This window comes from Oncorhynchus mykiss, chromosome 4 (genome assembly GCF_057628025.1).
Source record: "Oncorhynchus mykiss isolate SJ-2025 chromosome 4, ASM5762802v1, whole genome shotgun sequence".
Classification (NCBI taxonomy): domain Eukaryota; kingdom Metazoa; phylum Chordata; class Actinopteri; order Salmoniformes; family Salmonidae; genus Oncorhynchus; species Oncorhynchus mykiss.
The window spans coordinates 31,762,355-31,784,295 of record NC_143025.1 but is presented as its reverse complement, the minus strand read 5'-3'; the positions used below and the strand labels follow the sequence as shown (position 1 = coordinate 31,784,295).

The 21,941-nt window shown below is 46.5% G+C and overlaps 1 protein-coding gene and 1 long non-coding RNA gene across 3 annotated transcripts in view; both read left to right on the top strand.

Annotated features, from left to right (window-relative positions):
• The window catches only part of LOC110521697 (BMP/retinoic acid-inducible neural-specific protein 3), a 105,227-nt gene that overhangs the window by 17,216 nt on the left and 66,070 nt on the right, over window positions 1–21,941 (top strand). The gene's annotated exons all lie outside the window — the stretch shown is intronic.
• On the top strand, window positions 13,958–15,994 carry LOC110521698 (uncharacterized). Its single transcript, XR_002473180.3, has 3 exons — window positions 13,958–14,729; window positions 15,242–15,528; window positions 15,645–15,994. It is a non-coding gene; the product is annotated as an uncharacterized LOC110521698 (long non-coding RNA).

Sequence of the window (21,941 nt, the reverse complement as noted above, 5' to 3'; positions counted from 1 at the left end):
ATAGCCCTTTGACTCTCAGAACAATTCAGTGCTAATAAATTAATTCTGATAGTGCTTACAAAAGAATACTAGTATCTTTAATAGCCCAGATACACCCCTCTAAACTCACATGACGAACCACAGATCTCAGGAACTTCACAAAGGGCCTTTTACTTGAGAAGGGAGTATCCCATAGCCAGATAGCAGTAGCTATAAATTATCGTTCAGTTTGGTCTCTTAGACGAGGTTCTAATCTCATTCTTGGTACTTCATAGTACCAACACATTACCAAATCCAATGGTAAATATCAATTGTCAATCATAGATACTCCCATTTCAAATACACTCCCTCCTGGACAAGCTCACTGAGGGGAGTGAGCCTGTAGGTCATATACTATGAAAGATAATGTCAACATCAGAGGGGTAATACAATGGTTCCAGACACTGCCATACTCCTCCCCCCCAATGGGAAAAGGTGGGAGTGACTGGTGTACAGACATTGTGGAGCCCTTCACATGGTTTAACAGATACATTCACATATGAAGACAATGTTAAATTCTGACTTCTCCCTTTCTGATATTCTGCATATTACCAGACATGTAAAAGACAAGCCTGACCTCTCCCCTCTCTGGGCCCCAAGTGACTGAGCCCTAGCTGAGAAGGGACAACTGCAACTGTCAACAGTATAGTCCAAAAGAAGACACTCTAATGACAAATATCTCACATAAGCATATTATGAAAGTAATAAAACACCATATTTATCTATGTTACCTAACTAATTCTGATTAATCCCCAACACAATATAGTCCAATTTACCCAGCAGTTGGGTCAAGTGCTCAACCCAAGGCACTGGGTTAGAAGCAAAACCCAAACCCCCTCATTTGAATTGACCCAATGTTGCGTTTGTCCCATATTGACACAGCGCTGGGTTGTTGAAATTACCCAAATTAGGTTATTTTTAGCCCAGAATTTCTTTGAGGAATAATAATTCATTTTGGAATAATAATATGAATGTCCATATTAGGCGTAACTCCAATTTCTACTTTTTTTAAGATGCAAAAATCAGTAATTGTTTTCATTATCCTAATTTTATTTTGTTTTTCTGATTGTTTCAGTGCATGCATTCAACAAGCATTGGAAGAATTACTTCTCTAAAGTTCAATCAAAACGGAATTGTTCTGAACTGGGTTTGATTTAGTTTTTGTTTTAATTATTACAATTGTGTTAATTATCTTTTAAACTTCCATTGGTTCATCTATTGCTCAGTTATCACTTGACTCATGTAAATAATGATGTAGTTATCCCTAACATCCTAAGGTCAACATTCCCATAATGTTCACATTTCTCACATGTAAATGTTGTAGCTGCATTAAAATATTAAACAATTTAGTTGGGAAATATCCCGTCTTTGCAATTTTCTTCATTACAATCCTGATGATTTCAAATTATATTGGATTTATTTGTATCTGTTAATTAAAGACATTGAATACATGTTGTTTAGTGTATTTACTACATTTAGTATGTTTCTCTGTGAAGTAAGTTAATTTAAAGTTGTGAGTTGGTTTATGTAGATACATTTCAATGTTGTTCTACACACAGTAACCAAAAACCTGATCTAATGTGTATATTCATGCTGAGTGTGCAGCAAACAGATTGTTGCCACACGTTTTCCAGAATTGTTTGCCAGAAGTTCACGTGGCAGCAAATTGGCCAAAGGTTTGTCACAACTGTTTGCTAGAAGTCTGACTTTTTCAGTAAGGGTACTGTACCCTATTATAAAATACCACAGGGCACATTTCCATAAAGTACGCCTTGTATTGAATAAGTTGTTCATAAACAACCAACTCTTTAGACACTCCAAGATAACAACCTGGTTGTGAGTAACCCTGCCATACTGATCCAGTAATTCCCAATTAGGCATACACAACACTACATACTTATTTTGCTATCCCTCTCTCACTCTATATAGGCCTGCCTTTATTTGTGATATTGTGTTACATGTAATTGATTATGTTAATATTCAGAGCGGTAGCATAATTCTACAACTCACAGCCGATGTGCAATAACGAATACACTGATGCATTAAAAGTAGAATCCTTTGGTGAGGGTGAATCAAGGGCTGCGCTTGCATGGGAGGCCCGGTTCTGATCTTTTTTTTCACTGGTTTGTCTTTCGACCAATCAGCTCTGAAAAAGATTTGATGTGAGGAGATCTGATGTGGTTGGTCGGGGAACCAGTTGGTGGAGTGGGGGATCAGAGTTGTGTTTCCTGTGTAGAACATGGGTGGGAAAAGTTCAATTTATCCCACCCATGTTTCAGTAGGCCTTCCCTTTACAACACTGATATTTGTGACTCATTTCAGGAAACTAGACATATCTCGCCGCGCATCACTTCACAGGAGTGCCTTATTAACAAACTTGTATGCCATCTGTAATATTGAAAAAAGTTGTTAAATTACAAGCCAAGTTGGTTTAGCCATGGAAAAAGCCAGCAACCGTTACGCAAGCCATGATTGGCAGAGATAATGAGTGGGCTGGACATGCAGAGAGATGAGTTCGGATTGGTCTGCCGTGTAGCACGCTTCTGTCTATAATATGAACTGGTCAGCAGGTGAAGGTAATCATTTCGAACACGGCTTTTAAAAATAATATATCAAGTAGCAAGTAGTAGAACTGCATAAGTGTTGCTCTCCACTTTCTGTAGGACCTAGTTTTGAAATCAGTGGAATTAGAGTATTATTGCTAAGGAGATGGAGAGAGTTCTGCTGTTTTGATTGCAAATATGCAGACAGAGTCGAAAAGCGAACACACAAAAGGTTCCTTACATCTTCAAACTAAGTGCAACCATGGCATCCGAGAGCGAGATGCATCCACTGTTAGCTAGCTAGCTAACGTTAGCTGGCTGGCAAGCGAGCTAACGTTATGTTTATAAGCTGTGTAGTAATATTATTTGTATCTCAGAGCCATTTGCATTGCTAGTTATAGCCTCATTTTAGCTAACTAACATTAAACCTGGTTGGTTAGCTACCTGCAGATTCATGCAGGGTAGTAATGTTATGAGTTGGGATTATGGTTAATTGTTTAGCGAGCTAGCTAGCTACATGTCTAAACAAAATACTCCACTATGCAAGTAACTATTTCAATAGAATGTTTATGATGTCACTGCGGCAACTGTCAATAGAAGTAGCTGGTAAAACAATTCTACTCCCCTTTCAGAGCACTCTTGTTGAATATAGCCGGTGTCAGTAAACGTTGGGGGGGGAAATCATGATTAAATTGTTGCTATCAGCACAGATGATGGTCACCAACGCTCTGGATAACATAAAAACAGCCTAACCAGCTCTGCTAGGGCGAGTAAAATGGTCACAGTGAGCTGTTCTCTCATTTGTGTCTGGAAGTAGCTAGCAAGCTAGCCAACGTTAGCTAGTTAGCCTGGGTGCTTGACTGTTGCTGTTAGGTCAGAACGTTCGGATCAACCTTATTTTTCAGCCAGAGCGTCCAGTGTGCACTCTAAGAGAGAAACGCTCTGAGTTTTTGAACGCCCAGAGCACCCTGGCACTCCAGATTAAATTACGAACACACCTGTAGATTAAACCAGCATTTCGTTTTGACATTTTTGGTTGTTTAGTACATAGCCTCACATGTGAATCCTTAAAGAGATGGGTGGGGCTAAATCTAAAAAGGGTGTTAACGATGCTGAATGTACACAAAGAGCTCTCCGGTAGGTATCAACTGATCAATAGACGACGCAATCTCAATTGCACTCCACACTGCCCTCACCCACCTAGATAAGAGGAAAACCTTAGCTCAACACCTTTGTCCCCTCCAAGCTCATCACCAAGCTTAGGACTGAACACCTACCTCTGGGACTGAACACCTACCTCTGAAACTGGATCCTGGACTTCTTGACTGGCCACCCTAGGTGGTGAGGGTAGAAAATATCACCTCTGCCACACTTACCCTCATCACGGGGGCCTCATGGGCAAATATGAGAAAGCCTACATGGAGAAGGTCAGTGACTTGGCAGTGTGGTGACGGAACAACAAGCTCTCCCTCAACGTCAGTAAGAACAAGGAGATCACACCCCCATCCACATTGACTGGGATGCAGTATACTTAAAATGGTCCAAATACATGCACAGTCGTGAAGAAGGCGGGACAGCACCTTTTACCCCTCAGGAGGTTGAAAAGGATTGGCATTGGCCTTCAAAATCCTAAAAAATGTCTACATCTGTACAATTGAGAGCATCTTGACTGGCTGCATCACTGCTTGGTATAGCACCGCCCTCGATCACATGGCACTACAGAGGGTGGTTCAGACAGCCTACTACATCACTGGTGCCGAGCTCCCTGCCATCCAAGGTGGTGTGAAAGAAAGTCCAGGAAAATTGTTAGACTCCAGCCACCCAAGCCATAGACTGTTCTCTCTGCTTCCTCATGGCAAGTGGTACCAGTGCATTAATTTTGACACCAACATGTTCCTGAACAGCTTCTATCACCAAGCCATAAGACTTCTAAATAGTTAACTATTGTATAGCTAGCAAAATGGCTACACGGACTATCTAAGTTTACCCTTTTATTTAATTACATGTTTACACTGTCTCTATGACACTCCAACACACACACACACACACATACAAACACTCACTCCATCATTTTCAAACATACACATACACTTAATATGCATATACATTTATACTGACACTACACACACACACACTCTCGCATAGAATCATCACAAACGCTACTGCTACGCTGTTTATCATATATCCTAAAACCTAGTTACAGTGCATTGCAAAGGTATTCATCCCCCTTGGCTTTTTTCCTATTTTGTTGCATTACAACCTGTAATTTAAATTGATTTTTATTTGGATTTCATGTAATGGACTGTCACGCCCTAGCCATAGAGAGGCTTTTATTCTCTATTTTGGGTAGGCCAAGGTGTGACTATGGTGGGCATTCTAGCTTCTTTATTTCTATGTTTTGGCCGGGTATGGTTCTCAATCAGGGACAGCTGTCTATCGTTGTCTCTGATTGGGAATCATACTTAGGCAGCCTTTTTCCCTTTGTATTTTGTTGATAGTTGACTTTGTTAGTGGCACTATAGCCCTAGTAAGCTTCACAGTTGTTTATACACTGCTCAAAAAAATAAAGGGAGCACTAAAATAACACATCCTAGATCTGAATGAATGAAATATTCTTATTAAATACTTTTTTCTTTAAAGTGGAAAACCACACTACAGGCTGATCCAACTTTGATGTAATGTCCTTAAAACAAGTCAAAATGAGGCTCAGTAGTGTGTGTGGCCTCCACGTGCCTGTATGATCTCCCTACAATGCCTGGGCTAGCTCCTGATGAGGTGGCGGATGGTCTCCTGAGGGATCTCCTCCCAGACCTGGACTAAAGCATCCGCCAACTCCTGGACAGTCTGTGGTGCAACGTGGCGTTGGTGGATGGAGCGAGACATGATGTCCCAGATGTGCTTAATTGGATTCAGGTCTGGGAAACGGGCGGGCCAGTCCATAGCATCAATGCCTTCCTCTTGCAGGAACTGCTGACACACTCCAGCCACATGAGGTCTAGCATTGTCTTGCATTAGGAGGAACGCAGGGCCAACCGCACCAGCATATGGTCTCACAAGGGGTCTGAGGATCTCATCTCGGTACCTACTGGCAGTCAGGCTACCTCTGGCAATTTGGGGGGCTGTGCGGCCCCCCAAAGAAATGCCACCCCACACCATGACTGACCCACCGCCATGCTGGAGGATGTTTCAGGAACACTGTCACATTTGCTCAGTTTGAACCTGCTTTCATCTGTGAAGAGCACAGGGCGTCAGTGGCGAATTTGCCAAATGTCCTGCACGGTGTTGGGCTGTAAGCGCAACCCCACCTGTGGACGTCGGGCCCTCATACCACCCTCATAGAGTCTGTTTCTGTTTGAGCAGACACATGCACATTTGTGGCCTGCTGGAGGTCACTTTGCAGGGCTCTGGCAGTGCTCCTCCTGCACCTCCTTGCACAATGGCGGAGGTAGCGGTCCTGCTGCTTGGTTGTTGCCCTCCTACGGCTTCCTCCACGTCTCCTGATGTACTGGCCTGTCTCCTGGTAGCGCCTCCATGCTCTGGACACTACGCTGACAGACACAGCAAACCTTCTTGTAACAGCTCGCATTGATGTGCCATCCTGGATGAGCTGCACTGAAAGCACCGCCAGCATTCAAAAGTGACCAAAACATCAGCCAGGAAGCATAGGAACTGAGAAGTGGTCTGTAGTCACCACCTGCAGAACCACTCCTTTATTGGGGGTGTCTTGCTAATTGCCTATAATTTCCACCTGTTGTCTATTCCATTTGCACAACAGCATGTGAAATGTATTGTCAATCAGTGTTGCTTCCTAAGTGGACAGTTTGATTTCATAGAAGTGTGATTGACTTGGAGTTACATTGTGTTGTTTAAGTGTTCCCTTTATTTTTTTGAGCAGTGTATGTTTCTTGTTATGTAGGCAACATTTATATAAATAAAGGAAAATGTACGCTTACCACGCTGCACCCTGGTCCGGTCATTCCCACGATGACGTCCGTGACAGAACTACCCACCACCAAAGGACCAATCAGGCCAGGAGAGGTAGCCCCCCAAACATTTGGAGGGGACACAGAATGGTCTGCGGCGCCGAGGTTGGAACCAGAGAGTCGGAGAGAAGAAGGTGAACTTGGAGGGGAGTGAATGGAGTGAAGCAGAGACAGGTAAGGAGTTGATGGGGAGATCGGAGGAGAGAGTTAGGATAGAGCTGTTGTGTTGGTGCATGAGGCACGACATTTGCCCTATGGAGCGTGTCCTCAGTTTAATGTCACCTGAGTCAGCTCTCCATACTCGTCCTGATGTGCGTGCTAGCCGTCTGGTGAAGACTTTGCCAGCTCTACGCTCCAGAGCTCCAGTGCGCCTCCACAGGCCGGTGAGTCCTGCTCCGGCTCTGCACACTGGGTCTCCGGTGCTCTGTGACAGCTCGGTTCGTCCTATGCCTGCGCTCCGCACGTGCCGGGCTAAAGTGGGTATTCAGCCAAGAGGAGCAGTGCAAGGTCTAAGCACCAGATCTTCAGTGCTGCCCCACAGCCCGGTTCGACCTGTGCCTGAGCTCTGGAGGTGCCGGGCTAAAGTGGGCATTCAGCCTAGAAGAGTGGTGCCAAGGATACGCACCAGATCTCCAGTGCTCCCCCACAGCCCGGTTCATCCTGTGCCTCCTCCAAGGACCATACCTCCAGTCGGTCTCCCCAGCCTGGTGAGTCCTGTGCATGCTCCACGGGCCAGTCCGGGAGCCGGCAGCGAGGGTTCCCCAGTCCGGGGCCCGCATCGAGGATCCCCAGTCCGGGGCCGGCGGCGAGGGTCCCCAGTCCGGGGCCTGTGGCGAGTGTCCTCAGTCCGGGCCTCCAGCGATGGTCCCCAGTCCGGGGCTGGCAGCGAGGGTCCCCAGTCCGGGGCCTCAGGCGAGGTTCCCCAGTCCGGGGCCGGCGGTGAGGTTCACCAGTCCGGGGACGGCGGCGAGGGTCCCCAGTCCGGGGCCCGCAGCGAGGGTCACCAGTCCAGGGGCCGGCAGCGAGTCCGGGGCCGGTCCCCAGTCCGGGGCCGGCTATGAAGCCCCTAAATGTTTTATTTGATTTGATTTATTTCACCTTTATTTAACCAGGTAAGCTAGCCTCTTGGTGCTAGGGGGCAGTATTTTCATTTTTTGAAAAAAAACGTTCCTGTTTCAAACGGGATATTTTGTCAGGAAAAGATGCTAGAATATGCATATATGCTTTCGATAGAAAACACTCTAACGTTTCCAAAACTGTAAAGATATTGTCTGTGAGTATAACAGAACTGAAACAGAACTGAAAAATCCAATCCGGAAGTGCCCCAGGTTTTGAAAGCGCTGCGTTCCAATGACTCCCTATTTGGCTGTGAATGTACCATCAACGAGCTTACGCTTTCTACTTATTCCCCAAGGTGTCTACAGCCTTGTGACGTAGTTTTACGCATTTCTGTTGAAGAATAGCCGTAGGCGGCCACATTGCGTAAGTGGTCACATGGTGGCTCCGAGAGACATTCTCGCGTAAAAGAGGTAGCCATTACTCTAATCGGTCCTAGAGAAAAACGAATTGTCCTGACAGATATATTATCGAATAGATATTAGAAAAACACCTTGAGGATGGATTCTAAACAACGTTTGCCATGTTTCTGTCGATATTATGGAGCTAATTTGGAATCATTTTCGGGGTTGTGGTGACCGCAATTTCCGGGCGATTTCTTAGCCAAATGTGAAGAACAAACAGAGCTGTTTCGCCTACAAAAATAATATTTTGGGAAAAAAATAACTTTGGCTATCTACCTGGGAGTCTCGTGAGTCAAAACATCCGAAGTTCATCAAAGGTTAACGATTTAATTTGATTGCTTTTCTGATTTCCGTGACAAGGTTGCCTGCTGCTAGCAAGGCATAATGCTATGCTATGCTAGGCTATGACAAGCTTACACAAATGCTTGTCTAGCGTTGGCTGTAAAGCATATTTTGAAAATCTGAGATGACAGGGTGATTAACAAAAGGCTAAGCTGTGTCTCAATATATTACATTACATTTTTCTAGGGATATTTATGTCCGTTGTGTTATGCTAATTAGTTTCAGGCGATGATTACGCTCCCGCATGCGGGTTTGGGAGTCACTAGAGGCTAGTTGAGAACAAGTACTCATTTACAACTGCGACCTGGCCAAGATCAAGCAAAGCAGTGCGACAGAAACAACACAGAGTTACACATGGAATAAACAAGCGTACAGTCAATAACAAAATAGAAAAAAAGTCTATATACAGTGTGTGCAAATGGCATGAGGAGGTAATGCAATAAATAGGTCATAGTAGCAAAGTAATTACAATTTAGCAGATTAATTAACACTGGAGTGATAGATGAGCAGATGATGATGAGCAGATGATGGTGTGGAGCAGCAAAGTAAATAAAAACAATATGGGGATAGGTAGGTTGGGTGGGCTATTTATAGATGGACTATGTACAGCTGCATCAATCGGTTAGCTGCTCAGATACGTGATGTTTAAAATTAGTGAGGGAAATGTAAGTATTCATATTCAGTGATTTTTGCAATTCGTCCCAGTCACTGGCAGCAGAGAACTGGAAGGAAAGGTGGCCAAAGGAGGTGTTGGCTTTGGGGATGACCAGTGATATATACCTTCCGGAGCGCGCGCTACAGTTTTACAAGGGTAAGTTTGGCGGCGTGAGTGAAGGAGGCTTTGTTGCGGATTAGAAAGCTGATTCTAGATTTGATTTTGGATTGGAGATGTTTGATATGAGTCTGGAAGGTGAGTTTAGAGTCTTGCCAGATGTAATGATGCTAGTCAGGCGGGTGCGGGCAGCGAACGGTTGAAAAGCATGCATTTGGTTTTGCCAGCATTTAAGAGCAGTTGGAGGTCACCGAAGGAGTGTTGTATTGCATTGAAGCTCATTTGGAGGTTTGTTAACACAGTGTCCGAAGAAGGGACAGATGTATACAGAATGGTGTCGTCTGCGTAGAGTTGAATCAGGGAATCACACGCAGCAAGAGTGACATCGTTGATATATGCAGAGAAAAGTGTCGGCCCGAGAATTGAACCTTGGGGTACCCCCATAGAGACTGCCAGAGGTCCGGACAACAGGCCCTCCGATTTTACACATTGAACTCTGTCTGCAATGGAGTTGGTGAACCAGGCGAGGCAATCATTTGAGAAACAAAGGCTATTGAGTCTGCAGAAAATAATACGGTGATTGACAGAGTCCGAAAGCCTTGGCCAGGTCAATGAAGATGGCTGCACAGTACTGTCTTTTATTGATGGGGGTTATGATATTGTTTAGTACCTTGAGCATGGCTGACCAGCTCGGAAACCGGATTGCACAGTGGAGAAGGTACGGTGGGATTCTAAATGGTCAGTGATCTGTTTATTAACTTGGCTTTCGAAGACTTTAGAGAGGCAGGGCAGGATGGATATAGGTCTGTAGCAGTTTGGGTCTACAGTGTCTCCCCCTTTGAAGAGGGGGATGACCGTGGCAGCTTTCCAATCTTTGGGGATCTCAGACGAAACCAAAGAGAGGTTGAACAGACTGGTAATAGGGGTTGCAACAATGCCGGCGGATAATTTTAGAAAGAGAGGGTCTAGATTGTCTAGCCCAGCTGATTTGTACGGGTCCAGGTTTTGCAGCTCTTTCAGAACATCTGCGATCTGGATTTGGGTGAAGGAGAAGCTGGGGAGGCTCAGGCAAGTAGCTGCGAGGGGTGCGGAGCTGTTGGTTGGGTTTGGGGTAGCCAGGAGGAAAGCATGGCCAGCCGTAGAGAAATGCTTATTGAAATGTTCGATTATCATTGATTTATCGGTGAGGACCGGTTCACCTAGCCTCAGTGCAATTGGCAGCTGGGAGGAGGTGCTCTTGTTTTCCATGGAATTTATACAGTGTCCCAAATCTTTTTGGAGTTAGAGCTACAGGATGCCAATTTCTGCTTGAAAAAGCTAACCTTTGCCTTCCTGACTGACTGTGTGTATTGGTTCCTGACTTCCCTGAACAGTTGCGTATCGCGGGGACTATTCGATGCTATTGCAGCCCGCCAGAGGATGTTGTTTTGTGCTGGTCAGGGACAGTCAGGTCTGGAGTGAACCAAGGGCTATATCTGTTCTTAGTTCTACATTTATTTAAGATGGTGAGGAAATTACTTTTAGCGGATGCAGGCAAAGAGGCAGTGATCGCTGAGATCCTGATTGAAAACAGCAGAGGTGTATTTGGAGGGCAAGTTGGTCTGGATAATATCTATGAGGGGGCCCATGTTTACGGATTTAGGGTGTTACCTGGTGGTTTCCTTGATAATTTGTGTGAGATTGAGGGCATCTAGCTTAGATTGTAGGACTGCTGGGGTGTTAAGTTAGGTCACCTGACAGAATGAACTCTGAAGATAGATGGGGGCAATCAATTCACGTATGGTGTCCAGGGCACAGCTGGGAGCTGAGGGGGGTCTACAGCAGGCGGCAACAGTGAGAGACTTATTTCTGGAGAGATTTTTAAATTTTTTAATTAGAAGCTCGAACTGTTTGGGCATAGACCTGGAAGGTATGACAGTAGATTGCAACTACTCCCCCTTTGGCAGTTCTATCTTGATGGAAAATGTTGTAGTTGGGTATGGAAATCTCAGAATTTGTGGTGGCCTTCCTAAGCCAGGATTCAGACACGGCAAGGACATCAGGGTTGACGGAGTGTCTTAGGGATGAGGCTTCTGATGTTAATATGCATGAAACCAAGGCTTTTTCAATTACAGAAGTCAACAAATGAGAGTGCCTGGGGACAAGCAGGGCCTGGGTTAGCCTCCACATCACCTGAAGAACAGAGGAGGAATAGGATGAGGGTACGGCTAAAGGCTGGCAAGACTGGTCTTCTAGTGCATTGAGGACAGAGAATAATAGGAGCAGATTTCTGGGCATGGTAGAATAGATTCAGTGCATATTGTGCAGACAGGGGTATGGTGGGGTGCGAGTACAGTGGAGGTAAGCCCAGGCACTGAGTGATGATAAGAGAGGTTGCATATCTGGACACGCTGGTTATACTGGGTAGGGTCACCGCATGTGTGGGAGGTGGGACAAAGGAGATCTCTAAGGGATGTACAGTGAGACTAGGGGCTCCGCAGAAAACTATACAATGATAATAAACAACAGTATACAATGCATATTGACATTCAAGAGAGACATAAATCGAGGCATAAAGCAATCACAGGTGTTGATTGGGAGAGCTTGCTAAGTCAACAACGGGTAAGACAACAACAGCTAATAAGATAAGACAACAATAACAGGGAAAATGGCGATGAATGGGCAGAGAGGGTCGGTTAACTACACACAGGGCCTGAGTCCGGGGCTAGGGCCGACAGATAAACAAAGGTAAACAAAGTGGAGTACTGTGATAAATGAACAGTCCAGCAGGCATCAGCTATGTATCCAGTAGGCATCAGCTATCAGCTATGCCAAGTGATAATAGGGTCAAGTGTAAAGCAATAGATGAAACAGGGAAGCCGCTAGGTATTCATTACTATGCAAGCACGCGGGAGACACGTTTAAAGTTAGCAGTCCGGGGTAAGGAGAAGCATATGCTCCATCGTTCGGCAAAGGCCGGTTGAAGGCACAGCTGATGGAATTACGTCTGCGGACCAGTCATGGTGGTACGACGGGGCACCGTGTCGACGAAGGGACCGGGCCAGATAGCGAAAGAGGTATTGTCGTTGTGGTAATTTTGTTTGCTAGCCAGGAGATGTGCCTGGCTCAGGGCTAGCTTCGGGGCTGGGTCACTCACTGGCAGCTACCTAGCTGTGATGATCAATGGTCCAGGGTTTACGGCAGGAATCTGGCGTTGTATTGGAGAAAAACTGTCCGAGGCTGGCAGGTATTATCCAGGCTAAAAACATGGCTGGTGCCTGAGCAGAGGGTAAAGGCCGCTAGCAGTGGCTAACAATGACTAAATAGCTAGTTACTTAGCTAATTTGTTGGATACCTTGTGATGAAAGTTCTGGCTATAGGGTCTAAAAACATAGCAGATCCGTGTCACATTGAGTGAGGCAGGTTACTGGAAGGTATATTTAATTTTAAAATGGAAAAAGAGATTGAAAAATAAATTGGAATACAGTGCCTTGCGAAAGTATTCGGCCCCCTTGAACTTTGCGACCTTTTGCCACATTTCAGGCTTCAAACATAAAGATATAAAACTGTATTTTTTTGTGAAGAATCAACAACAAGTGGGACACAATCATGAAGTGGAACGACATTTATTGGATATTTCAAAAAATTTTAACAAATCAAAAACTGAAAAATTGGGCGTGCAGGTGGTGACCACAGACCACTGCTCAGTTTCTATGCTTCCTGGCTGATGTTTTGGTCACTTTTGAATGCTGGCGGTGCTTTCAGTGCAGCTCATCCAGGATGGCACATCAATGCGAGCTGTGGCAAGAAGGTTTGCTGTGTCTGTCATCGTAGTGTCCAGAGCATGGAGGCGCTACCAGGAGACAGGCCAGTACATCAGGAGACGTGGAGGAAGCCGTAGGAGGGCAACAACCCAGCAGCAGGACCGCTACCTCCGCCTTTGTGCAAGGAGGAGCAGGAGGAGCACTGCCAGAGCCCTGCAAAATGACCTCCAGCAGGCCACAAATGTGCATGTGTCTTCTCAAATGGTCAGAAACAGACTCCATGAGGGTGGTATGAGGGCCCGACATCCACAGATGGGGGTTGTGCTTGCAGCCCAACACCGTGCAGGACATTTGGCATTTGCCAGAGAACACCAAGATTGGCAAATTCGCCACTGGCGCCCTGTGCTCTTCACAGATGTAAGCAGGTTCACACTGAGCACGTGACAGACGTGACATAGTCTGGAGACGCCGGGAGAACGTTCTGCTGCCTGCAACATCCTCCAGCATGACCGGTTTGGTGGTGGGTCGTTCATGGTGTGGGGTGGCATTTCTTTGGGGGACCGCACAGCCCTCCATGTGCTCGCCAGAGGTAGCCTGACTGCCATTAGGTACCGAGATGAGATCCTTAGACCCCTTGTGAGACCATATGCTGGTGCGGTTGGCCCTGGGTTCCTCCTAATGCAAGACAATGCTAGACCTCATGTGGCTGGAGTGTGTCAGCAGTTCCTGCAAGAGGAAGGCATTGATGCTATGGACTGGCCCGCCCGTTCCTCAGACCTGAATCCAATTGAGCACATATGGGACATCATGTCTCGCTCCATCCACCAACCATCCATCCACAGACTGTCCAGGAGTTGGCGGATGCTTTAGTCCAGGTCTGGGAGGAGATCCCTCAGGAAACCATCCGCCACCTCATCGGGATAATGCCCAGGCGTTGTAGGGAGGTCATACAGGCACGTGGACGCCACACACACTACTGAGCCTCATTTTGACTTGTTTTAAGGACATTACATCAAAGTTGGATCAGCCTGTAGTGTGGTTTTCCACTTTAATTTTGAGTGTGACTCCAAATCCAGACCTCCATGGGTTGATACATTTGATTTCCATTGATAATTTTTGTGTTTTGTGTTTTTTTGTCAGCATATTCAACTATGTAAAGAAAAAAGTATTTAATAAGAATATTTCATTCATTCAGATCTAGGACGTGTTATTTTAGTGTTCCCTTTAATTTTTGAGCAGTGTATAACAACGCTATTCAGGGATCTGTAAATTCAGAAGGGTTCATAAAGCAAAGCACTGCAGACGTGTCTAAAATTGTATTCAAAGTTAAAACATACACTGAAGCCATGTTGTAATGGGAGAAAATTATGACGGATACGCATTTAAAAAGATCTCACTGATTCTGGTCAAAGAATCACAGGTTCATTTAATTGTTGGGGTGTATCAGTCTGTGTCACTGGTCGATCTGGGGGTTCATTTTATGCCAGATTCTCTGATTAATTGTTTGTGTGTTAATGAAGATAGTGGTTTATAATTACTAAGACTATCAGTTTATAAAGTGTTAGGTTTTTCTATTGTTTCCCTGCATCTCTCAGTGTGTTCACCTTAAACCAGTGTAGGCATGGAGAGTCTTCAAGATGCAATTAAACACCAATTGCTCGAGATGGTGAGATCTTTGTCAGAGCATCTGAGGGCAAGTTTTGGAGTCGAGAATATTAACGACCTTGAATATGTTCAGCCGGAGGACATAAAATACCATTTGACGCCAATATAGTGCCGGGAATTGCTTCAGTCCTTCAACCAAAGAGGTGAGATCTTGATTGATAAATGTAACATATATATGTAATTGTTATGAAAAAAGGTGCTATCTAGAACCTAAAATGGTTATTTGGCTGTCCCCATAAGAGAACCCTTTGAAGATCCCTTTTTGATTCCAGGTAAATGTATAACCCTTTTGGTTCCTCCCTTTCCACAGAGGGTTCTACATGGAACACAAAGGGGTTCTGCTTGGAACCAAAAATGGTTCTCCTATAGGGACAACCAAAGAACCCTTTCGGAACCCTTTTTTCTATGAGTGTACACACACACACACACACACAAGGTTAAAAAGGTTCTGTAAATAGTTAGTTTGTTTGCCCTCAAAATAAATGGTTTATACTATGAGGTAGCGAGGCATATGCAATAAAAGGGATGGAAATTACAAAAATACATAAATGTACAGAAATATACAAATGTTTCTGTAAATTGTTTGTCCTCTTGTGATGATATGGAGTGCAGCGCATAGCCTAACAGAGTTTTTTTCTTTGTGCTTTTTTGAAAGAAAATTAAAATGGATAGGACACATTCTTTTCACCAAGTTACTGCTCTGCAACCACTTCAATCCTCTTGATTGACAGTCACTTGACTCAAGCTCTCCTGAACAAGGGTAAGAGAATTGTCAACTTTTTTAAAAGCCAAAAGCCCAAGTTGAGAAGAGAGATCCAGTGCCTGCTGAATGAAATCGACGGTTACATAAAAGGCAATGACGATCTAACAGCCACTGCTGCCATTCTTTTGTTGATGACCCACTTCAAAGAGAAGGACGAATCTCTGTTCCTCTTGGTAGATGTAAGGAAGTGTTTTTATACTTATAAATTGATTAATGGTTAATGATTGATTAATGGTGTTTATACTGTACTATTACACATTATTTAAATATTTTTTTACTTGTTTTGTGATTTTAGGTCACTGCGACCCGGGTTGATGTCAAATCGCAATTTTCTTTGCCAGACACACCAAGGCTGATCATGCTTGGTAATACATTTATTTGATTTAAGGTGGAACATAATATAATATCTATAGTATTGTGGTACCTAGAGATGTCTAGTAAGTGTACACTAACACCCGTACTTTTGTGAATTATGGTATGCTCTATTTGGGTTCCACAAAATGCATGGTGTTGATCGAGGAGAGAGTGGTCTGTGTTTTGGACAGTGAGTCCAACTTTGCTGCTACTCTCTCTGTGCTCTTCAGCACTTTCTATGTTTTTAACATAGAATACCAGGAGTCGGCCTCAGCAACCTTGGAGCTGATACAGAGGCAAGCATTGAACGTTCTGTTACGGTGCGTGAATGAGGACCCAAAAGCGAATCAACTTAAACAGAGCTTCTTTAATTACCAAACATAGGTAGGCTCAGATGGACCGGCAGATTCCGACAGGACAGGACAAGGTTACAGCAAACATGACGACAGTCTGGTTCAGGCATGAATGACACAAACAAACAAGAATCCGACAAGGACAGGAGCAGAAACAGAGAGAGATATTGGGACCTAATCAGAGGGAAAAAAGGGAACAGGTGGGGAACGGGGTGAATGGGTAGTTAGAGGAGACAAGGGACAGCTGGGGGAAAGCGGGGGAGAAAAGGTAACCTAACACGACCAGCAGAGGGAGACAGGGTGAAGGGAAAGGACAGAGACAAGACAACATGACAGTACATGACAGTACCCCCCCACTCACCGAGCGCCTCCTGGCGCACTCGAGGAGGAAACCTGGCGGCAACGGAGGAAATCATCAATCAGCGCACGGTCCAGCACGTCCCGAGAGGGAACCCAACTCCTCTCCTCAGGACCGTACCCCTCCCAGTCAACTAGGTACTGATGACCACGGCCCCGAGGACGCATGTCCAAGATTTTACGGACCCTGTAGATAGGTGCGCCCTCGACAAGGATGGGGGGGGGGGGGGGAAGACGAGCGGGGGCGCGAAGAACGGGCTTAACACAGGAGACATGGAAGACCGGGTGGACGCGACGAAGATATCGCGGAAGAAGAAGTCGCACTGCGACAGGATTAATGACCTGAGAGATACGGAATGGACCAATGAACCGCGGGGTCAACTTGCGAGAAGCCGTCTTAAGGGGAAGGTTCTGAGTGGAGAGCCAAACTCTCTGACCGCGACAATATCTAGGGCTCTTAGTTCTACGCTTATTAGCAGCTCTCACAGTCTGCGCCCTATAACGGCAAAGTGCAGACCTGACCCTCTTCCAGGTGCGCTCGCAACGTTGGACAAAAGCCTGAGCGGAGGGGACGCTGGACTCGGCGAACTGAGATGAGAACAACGGAGGCTGGTACCCGAGGCTACTCTGAAAAGGAGATAGCCCGGTCGCAGACGAAGGAAGCGAGTTGTGGGCGTATTCTGCCCAGGGGAGCTGTTCTGACCAAGACGCAGGGTTGCGAAAAGAAAGACTGCGTAAGATGCGACCAATAGTCTGATTGGCCCGTTCTGCTTGACCGTTAGACTGGGGGTGAAAGCCGGAAGAGAGACTGACGGAAGCCCCAATCAAACGGCAAAACTCCCTCCAAAATTGAGACGTGAATTGCGGACCTCTGTCCGAAACGACGTCTGACGGAAGGCCATGAATTCTGAAAACATTCTCGATGATGATTTGTGCCGTCTCTTTAGCAGAAGGAAGCTTAGCAAGGGGAATGAAATGAGCCGCCTTAGAGAACCTATCGACAACCGTAAGAATAACAGTCTTCCCCGCTGACGAAGGCAGTCCGGTGACAAAATCTAAGGCGATGTGAGACCACGGTCGAGAGGGAATAGGAAGCGGCCTGAGACGGCCGGCAGGAGGAGAGTTACCGGACTTAGTCTGCGCGCAGACCGAACAAGCAGCCACGAAACGACGCGTGTCATGCTCCCGGGTGGGCCACCAGAAACGCTGGCGAATGGAAGCAAGCGTACCCCGAACGCCAGGGTGGCCGGCTAACTTGGCAGAGTGAGCCCACTGAAGAACGGCCAGACGAGTAGGAACGGGAACGAAAAGAAGGTTCCTAGGACAAGCGCGCGGCGACGGAGTTTGAGTGAGTGCTTGCTTTACCTGCCTCTCAATTCCCCAGACAGTCAACCCGACAACACGCCCCTCAGGGAGAATCCCCTCGGGGTCAGTGGAGGCTACTGAAGAACTGAAGAGACGAGACAAAGCATCAGGCTTGGTGTTCTTAGAGCCCGGACGATAAGAAATCACGAACTCGAAACGAGCGAAAAACAGCGCCCAACGCGCCTGACGCGCATTAAGTCGTTTGGCAGAACGGATGTACTCAAGGTTCCTATGGTCAGTCCAAACGACAAAAGGAACGGTCGCCCCCTCCAACCACTGTCGCCATTCGCCTAGGGCTAACCGGATGGCGAGCAGTTCGCGGTTACCCACATCATAGTTACGTTCCGACGGCGACAGGCGATGAGAAAAATACGCGCATGGGTGGACCTTGTCGTCAGAGAGGGAGCGCTGAGAAAGGATGGCTCCCACTCCCACCTCTGACGCGTCAACCTCGACAACGAACTGTCTAGAGACGTCAGGTGTAACAAGGATAGGAGCGGATGTAAAACGATTCTTGAGGAGATCAAAAGCTCCCTGGGCGGAAACGGACCACTTAAAGCACGTCTTGACAGAAGTAAGGGCTGTGAGAGGAGCTGCCACCTGACCGAAATTACGGATGAAACGACGATAGAAGTTCGCGAAGCCGAGAAAGCGCTGCAGCTCGACGCGTGACTTAGGGACGGGCCAATCAATGACAGCTTGGACCTTAGCGGGATCCATCTTAATGCCTTCAGCGGAAATAACAGAACCGAGAAATGTGACGGAGGAGGCATGAAAAGTGCACTTCTCAGCCTTCACAAAAAGACAATTCTCTAAAAGGCGCTGGAGGACACGTCGAACGTGCTGAACATGAATCTGGAGTGACGGTGAAAAAATCAGGATATCGTCAAGGTAAACGAAAACAAAGATGTTCAGCATGTCTCTCAGGACATCATTGACTAATGCCTGAAAGACAGCTGGAGCGTTAGCGAGGCCGAAAGGAAGAACCCGGTATTCAAAGTGCCCTAACGGAGTGTTAAACGCCGTCTTCCACTCGTCCCCCTCCCTGATGCGCACGAGATGGTAAGCGTTACGAAGGTCCAACTTAGTGAAAAACCTGGCTCCCTGCAGGATCTCGAAGGCTGAAGACATAAGAGGAAGCGGATAACGATTCTTCACTGTTATGTCATTCAGCCCTCGATAATCTATGCAGGGGCGCAGAGACCCGTCCTTCTTCTTGACAAAAAAAAACCCCGCTCCGGCGGGAGAGGAGGAGGGGACTATGGTACCGGCGTCAAGAGCTACAGACAAATAATCTTCGAGAGCCTTACGTTCGGGAGCCGACAGAGAGTATAGTCTACCCCGGGGGGGGGTGGTTCCCGGAAGGAGATCAATACTACAATCATACGACCGGTGTGGAGGAAGAGAGGTGGCCCTGGACCGACTGAACACCGTGCGCAGATCGTGATATTCCTCCGGCACCCCTGTCAAATCACCAGGCTCCTCCTGTGAAGAAGAGACAGAGGAAACAGGAGGGATAGCAGACATTAAACATTTCACATGACAAGAGACGTTCCAGGAGAGGATAGAATTACTAGACCAATTAATGGAAGGATTATGACAAACTAGCCAGGGATGGCCCAAAACAACAGGTGTAAAAGGTGAACGAAAAATTAAAAAAGAAATGGTTTCACTATGATTACCAGAAACAGTGAGGGTTAAAGGTAGCGTCTCACGCTGAATCCTGGGGAGAGGACTACCATCCAGGGCGAACAAGGCCGTGGGCTCCTTTAACTGTCTGAGAGGAATGTCATGTTCCCGAGCCCAGGTCTCGTCCATAAAACAGCCCTCCGCCCCAGAGTCTATTAAGGCACTGCAGGAAGCTGACGAACCGGTCCAGCGTAGATGGACCGACAAGGTAGTGCAGGATCTTGAAGGAGAGACAGGAGTAGTAGCGCTCACCAGTAGCCCTCCGCTTACTGACGAGCTCTGGCCTTTTACTGGACATGAAGTGACAAAATGACCAGCGGAACCGCAATAGAGACAGAGGCGGTTGGTGATTCTCCGTTCCCTCTCCTCAGTCGAGATGCGGATACCTCCCAGCTGCATGGGCTCAGCACCCGAGCCGGCAGAGGAAGATGGTAGTGATGCGGAGAGGGAGGCGACGGAGAGCGCGAGCTCCTTTCCACGAGCTCGGTGACGAAGATCAACCCGTCGCTCAATGCGAATAGCGAGTTCAATCAAGGAATCCACGCTGGAAGGAACCTCCCGGGAGAGAATCTCATCCTTTACCTCTGCGCGGAAACCCTCCAGAAGACGAGCGAGCAAGGCCGGCTCGTTCCAGCCACTGGAGACAGCAAGAGTGCGAAACTCAATAGAGTAGTCTGTTATGGATCGATTGCCTTGACATAGGGAAGACAGGGCCCTGGAAGCCTCCTCCCCAAAAACAGATCGATCAAAAACCCGTATCATCTCCTCCTTAAAGTCTTGATACTGGTTAGTACACTCAGCCCTTGCCTCCCAGATTGCCGTGCCCCACTCACGAGCCCGTCCAATAAGGAGAGATATGACGTAGGCGACACGAGCAGTGCTCCTGGAGTAAGTGTTGGGCTGGAGAGAAAACACAATATCACACTGGGTGAGGAACGAGCGGCATTCAGTGGGCTCCCCAGAGTAACACGGCGGGTTATTGATTCTGGGCTCCGGAGATTCGAAAGCCCTGGAAGTGGCCGGTGGATCGAGGCGGAGATGGTGAACCTGTTCTGTGAGGTTGGAGACTTGGGTGGCCAGGGTCTCAACGGCATGTCGAGCAGCAGACAATTCCTGCTTGTGTCTGCCTAGCATCGCTCCCTGGATCTCGACGGCTGAGTGGAGAGGATCCGAAGTCGCTGGGTCCATTCTTGGTCGGATTCTTCTGTTACGGTGCGTGAATGAGGACCCAAAAGCGAATCAACTTAAACAGAGCTTCTTTAATTACCAAACATAGGTAGGCTCAGATGGACCGGCAGATTCCGACAGGACAGGACAAGGTTACAGCAAACATGACGACAGTCTGGTTCAGGCATGAATGACACAAACAAACAAGAATCCGACAAGGACAGGAGCAGAAACAGAGAGAGATATTGGGACCTAATCAGAGGGAAAAAAGGGAACAGGTGGGGAACGGGGTGAATGGGTAGTTAGAGGAGACAAGGGACAGCTGGGGGAAAGCGGGGGAGAAAAGGTAACCTAACACGACCAGCAGAGGGAGACAGGGTGAAGGGAAAGGACAGAGACAAGACAACATGACAGTACATGACACGTTCACTGATCCAGCACTTACATTTAGCATTTGTTAGTTACATTGCAAGGATATTTCTTATTGTTATTTTTTCAATGCCTCAACTGATTTAATATATTCTATGTTGGGTTGTGCAGGTTCCTGGTTTGAATAAACCCTGAAGGAACCAAATGCACAGCGAAAGCAGGAGTGAGCCTCAAGACCACATGTTACACGCTTTCTCGCAGACCTGAAGGAGTAGTGATAGTAGTAGAGATAGTAATAGCAATCTCTCTTTATATTTCCATGTTTATCCTAGTTGACGTATCAGACCTAAGGAGGATCAGAGTTTCAAAGATTGGGGTGATAATCTGAACGCCAACGAGACTTGTTTGCATCTCTCATTCTCGCATAAATCCTGCCATGCAGGTTGGGTCAGCAAATGATCTGCTTGCGCCATCCCGGAGCCTGTGTTGGCTTGCGGTAGGTAGCGTGCTTCTCTGGCTCCAGTCTAGCCCTGCTTGCTCCTCTCTATTCATCCTTCTCTCTCAGCCCATTTATCGCTCGATCTCTCTCTCAAAGACAGGCAGGCAAGCAGTTCTTGTTATAGTTTTTTGTACAAATTTCTCCCCATTCAACTGTTGTTTTCCTATTTTTCATTGATCTGTTTAGATTTTTTTTTCTTACATAATCCTGTATTTACAAGAATGACCTATTCTGATGTCTTGGTTTATGTTTGGTGAAGTACATTATTGGCCAGTATTTGTCAAGGTTGATATCACTGTATCTCTCTCTGTCTCTCTCTCTCCCCTACTATCTGGAGTAGTGTTGCTCTTGTCAAATGTTGTTCTTTGTGGATAAAGTGCAATTCATGTCATGAATTTGAATAAATATATATATTTGTGCACATATTTTTTTTTTTTTT